Below are 5,456 nucleotides of genomic sequence, written 5' to 3' on the forward strand. Positions count from 1 at the left end.
CGGAAGAGAAAGAGCGGCAACTAAACAGAAAATATATTCTAATATATATATATATATATAAACTGTGTATTAGAGAAGAATCTCCTGAGGTTTGGATTCATTAATATTATTTTTGGAAACATAAAAACTCTCCACAGTCTGTTCATCTCTATCATAAATCTTTTACACCGTATTTTGAACAATTTCTTTGCAGTAACTTCCACGTTCCCTTTGTCTCTTCCCACACACACACACACACACACACACACACACACTGGGCAGTCTTCCAAACAGACTTTACGAGGGCCTGTCTGTGGCTCTAATTCACACTGACAGGACATTTGTCATCAGTTTCAGCAGTCCACCACTGTAAGGCGCTGTGACGTTGGCCACGTAAACAACCAATAAAGAATCACATACGTTCACAGAGCCACGTCTGACAACAACGAGTATTTAGGACAAAAGATCTTCATATACAGAATGTAGCTTTTAGTCATAACAGATCAAATGAAGTTGGATGACATAGAAGTCTAGACATGATCTTTGATTGACAGCTGGACCATCCAATCAAATCTTCATTCACCAACAGTTCCAACTTTTCATCCTCCGATGTTTACTCCCTGTTTTACTTTAACCAACTACAGTCTGTTGACAAACCAGAAGCCACGGAGCAGAAACAGGAGCACAGCTCTCCTGTGATTGGACGAGGGGACACCTGCAGTCGCCCTCAAACCCTACGAGCAAACAGATGAGATGGTTGACCTTTTGAGGACAACGCTGCCAACTGCACCGCCTGAGCTCAGTCTTTTCACCGTTGTGTCTGTGTGTGTTTGTCTGCAGTCGGTCAGTGGTTTTATCTTTATTCTCCGTCTTCACTTGAGATTTGACCTGCACTCTCAAAAGATCTAAAAGAAACGTTCACAAAGGAATATTACAAAAAAGAAAAGATGTGAAGACGGACAGAGACAAGACCGTTCTTCGTCACTTAGTTGAAACATTTTCAAAAAAAAAAAAAAAGGCCTTTAACCAACAGCTGTGGTACAAACTTGACTTTAAAACATATAAATAAAACAAAATACCTGCCTTTTGTTGAACTGTATCAATGACAGAATGAGTAAAAACTATTGGTTAATCTCCCAGACTCTGACCAAACCACCTTAACTGTGTTCAACTGACTAACAGGTGTGAGATGACCTTCAAAGATCAACCAATATTAACACTGAATCGCTACGACTGATCAACTTTAAGACGTTTTCAAAAATCCATGAACTCAGTAACGGAGCCCCCCCACCCTGACGGACGGTTGTGCTAATGCACAGTTGGAATAAAGGACCAAAGCAACTTGGTTGCTCCTACATTTTTAAAAAGAAGAAGGTGATGGTGATGAAGACCACGGTGGCTCGGAATCACGCCCAGTCAATTTGCTGATTGGCTCTTAAAAAACAATGGAAAGAAATATGTCTGGATCATAAATAAAAAGATAAAACATTCATTAAATTGTTGCTTCATCGATGGGACTGTAAATAAAAAAAATTAAAATATTAATGTAATGAAACCAAATATAAAACTAAATATTTCTGCAGCTGCCAGGACGTTAACGTGTTACGTCGTTTGTCCTAGGAACACAAGTTAACCTCAGGAGCCCCCTTGTGGACAACAGAAGGTTAACAGGTGTGTGTTGCATTAAAGGGACAATTCAGACTTGGAAGTGAGCACCTGGAAGTGGGTGGTGTCAAACCCAGCGCACCCTGGTGGCAGGTGGGGGTAACAGGAAAAACGAAGCTCTCTCATCAACAAATCAAAGATCTCTGGAGCTAATGGAGGCTAACCAAGTGCAACAAGTTAGACTAGCTGCATTAGCATGAACCCCCTTCACAATCACATGAACAATGTCTGTAACACCAAGTGTGATACTTGTTAATTAAAACAGGGGTAAATCAGAGCCTAATGAGTAGTAATTGCTGATAATTGCAGTGTTGTGGATGTATCCTGTCTAATTGGCTGGCAGTGCTAGGATAATGAGAAAAGTTTGATTACTTTATGCTAAGTACGTTAGCGAGGTAGCAGGTGTTGTTTCCAGGAGGTGTCAGAAGTGATCCCATACATCACATCTCAATCTCCTCAGCAGGTCTCTGCAGAGCGCCAGAGAAAATGAGCCGGAGTCCACGGCGCCTCCTAATGGGACCAATGGACCGCGTTTTTATTGCTTTTATTACGGGAATCGTCATAAATGTGACAATAACCAACACATTTATAAAACTCTGGAGAAGTGTTTTCCTGATGTGTTAATTTAAAACTTTATATTTGCCAATATGTTATTTAATAATTGAATATATAATTCTAAAATAAAACGGTGGCAATAATTTACCAAATTCCTAACGGGGTCAGTTTCAATCATCAACCTGACATTTCTGACGCCATCTTCACGCCTTTGCTCTTCTAACATCTTTTTCTGAAATATCAAAAAGTGTTATCTTCAAATCTGTTTTCTTAAGACTGATATCAAAGAGTAATCAACACAATAAGTCATCTCATTATTTTAACGACATTTGAATTAGGCCGACACCTTAACCTAACCCACAAAAACTATGTCAAACGATTACGTTGACTGATTTCTGTTTTATATTTTATTATATTCGACCTTTTGAGAAGTCGTGACTGGAGCGAATAAAGTGAGAGTCACAAATGATTATTTCATGCCACTCTTTTCACCTCTAACTACCTCAGCTCCCCTGCTTTGGTGGATGATTGAAATTCAGCTGAGAAGCTGCAGGTGTTGCTCTCAGAGAACTTTCTGAAAGGTCAGAGGTGACAGGGCGACCCCGTGTCACGGCTAATGTGTCCCGGGACAGATGTGGGCGTGTCAATAGGACCGTGTTTGGGTGAATTGGTCACAGAGTGAGTAGCTGTCAGATACTGAGAGTGTCTGACAGGTGAGGGTCACTCTCATTGTGCAGTTTGAGTAAGGTAGGGCGAGGGGGGGGAGCTGGGGGGGGCTACAATCTCCATCAGTACATCCTTAGGGGAAGGTGCCCCCCCCCCAGGCGATGGAAGGCACCGCAGAGGAAAGTCAAAGTAGTTAAGAACATTTCTCTTCTTTTCAGAGAGAGAATCATGAACCACAGACAGACAGACAGACAGACAGACAGACTCAGCTGTGACATCATTATGAACATAACTGACTGCTGACCTTCTGCTCACGGTCAGTTCTGCAGGTTTTGGCCCAGGCCCTGAGGAGCCCATTACTTTGTAAAGGAGTCGGTTTAAATGCAACTCAGCGGTGAAACGGCATCAGGCTCTGAGCTGCTGCAACCGCAGGTTCACCACGGAGCCACACGACTGCAGGCAGAAGTGGCAGCAGCACGGGCTGCACAGGCACAGGTCCTAACAACTGATTATATCAATGATGTAACTTCTGAACGTACGGGTCGTGAACACAACCCTCTGTTTTGTTCTGACTGCACTGAAAGCAGCGTGTTGTCGTCTAATTTACTGATTCCAGGCTGATATGGTTTTCTGAACAAAATCAATGAGGCTCAGCTTTATTTACCCAATGCTAAATTAGTTTTGTGTTTTACACACTGGACAAAAGTGGGTTTTTTGTTATTGCATTTTTCCATTTAAAGATGCAACAACATCCAGAGGCAATCACACACACGTTCAGGCCGAGCAATAAGATCCAGGAAAGCTGTGAAACAGAACGCCAAGAAATAAAATAAAGAGCAAAGAAACTGTCAGCATTTACAACAGCACAGCTATGTATTATCTTAGGTTAGTGTGTGTGTGTGTGTGTGTGTGTGTGTGTGAGAGAGAGACCGTAAACATTTACAATATCAACTGAACTTCATCACAAAACCACAAACACTCAGATGAACAAAAATCTGTGCAGAAATATCTAAGATTTTAACGACTCTCACTCACTCTCCAACGACTAACAACAAATTCCACCGGCTTTCTGACTCCCTTCCTCCCTCCCTCCCTCCCTGCCTCTCTCCCTCCCTCCCTCTCTGCCTCCCTCCCTCCCTCCCTGCCTGCCTCTCTGCCTCCCTCCCTCCCTCCCTGCCTCTCTCCCTCCCCCCCCCCCCCCCTCCTCGCTCCCTCCCTCTCTCCCTGCGTCCCTCCCTCTCTGCCTCTCTTCCTCCCCCCCTGCCTGCCTCCCTCTCTGCCTCTCTTTCTCCCTGCCTGCCTCTCTCCCTTCCCCCCCCCCCCTCCCTGCTGTGTCTTCCCTGCTGTGTCTTCAGGTATGAGGTAAATGAAATGTGACTGCAGCGTCTCCAGAGAGAAACCAGTTGACAACTGTCCTAAACAGACAGACAGACAACAGACAGACAACAGACAGACAACAGACAACCTGCAGCGACTTTTATCCAAACACTTATTTTCATTTTAATGTATCATTTGTTTTTGTCTGCTGTCTCTGATCAGGACATTTATTACTTGACGTATCGTCTTCATCATTTACAGCATGATGTAAGTCTTGGTAAAAGCACTGACGTTGTACAGTATGAATGTGTCGGGGGGCGGGGGGGTGATGGAGGGGGGATATGTTGGAAGCACGTAGTTAGAGTTGTAGGCATAAAGGTCGCGCCCTTGTCATGTAAAAGTGTGGGTGTAATTTCTCTCTCTCTCTCTCTCTCTCTCTCACCCCCCCCCTCCATGCACTAGTGTCACTAGGTGGCAGCTTGCAAATTGGTTTCTCTCCCCTGGACTGACAGAGTGGACGTCCGGCTCCACCCACCTCCACCCACCTCCTTCAACCTTATCTCAGTGATTTCAAGTCAAAGCTCCGGTGACGTGAACCTCGTGCTGCTCCTCTGAGCGTCCACTGATCCAGGAGTCAGGGCCTGGTTTGACACCAGTCGACGCTCAGTCCTGGTCCTAACAGCTGATCTGCTCAGTCCTAATCTCAGATTATTATGGGATGGTTCTTAGTAAATCAATAAACTGATCAATGCTCATTAGAGATGTACACACACACACACACACACACACACACACACACACACACTGTGGGATTAACAAACTCATACTTTAACCTTTACACTTTCAGTCTTAATCCACTTGTTGAAACAACACAACTAAACTAAACTAAACTAAACTAAACTAAACTAACCTAAACTAAACTAAACTAAACTAAACTAAACAACTAAACACAACTAAACTAAACTAATATTAGTGAACGACCACTCGATCATGACAGGTTAACGAGGTGGAACCTAACGAGTGTTCCAGACCTGGAGGTCATTAACAGAGAATAAAGGAGTCTATAATAAATGTAAGAACGGTGACGGCCTTGTGTCTACAGACCGGTCTGTGGTTCCACGTCTGTGTCCACTTGTAATGGACAACATTAACATTCCATTTCAACAGCCAGGAAATAATGACCTTGTTGTTGAAGCCATTCTCTGCTTGTTACACATGTACACAGATTGTGGGACTCAAAAGATCCAATTAATACTTGACCCCCTTTCTTTCCT

The 5,456-nt window shown here is 43.6% G+C and overlaps 1 protein-coding gene across 5 annotated transcripts in view; it reads right to left on the reverse strand.

Annotated features, from left to right (window-relative positions):
* The window catches only part of scn2b (sodium channel, voltage-gated, type II, beta), a 24,307-nt gene that overhangs the window by 16,255 nt on the left and 2,596 nt on the right, over nt 1-5,456 (reverse strand). The window lies entirely within an intron of this gene.

Source organism: Cynoglossus semilaevis, chromosome 4 (genome assembly GCF_000523025.1).
Source record: "Cynoglossus semilaevis isolate Cse_v1.0 chromosome 4, Cse_v1.0, whole genome shotgun sequence".
Taxonomy (NCBI): Eukaryota; Metazoa; Chordata; class Actinopteri; order Pleuronectiformes; family Cynoglossidae; genus Cynoglossus; species Cynoglossus semilaevis.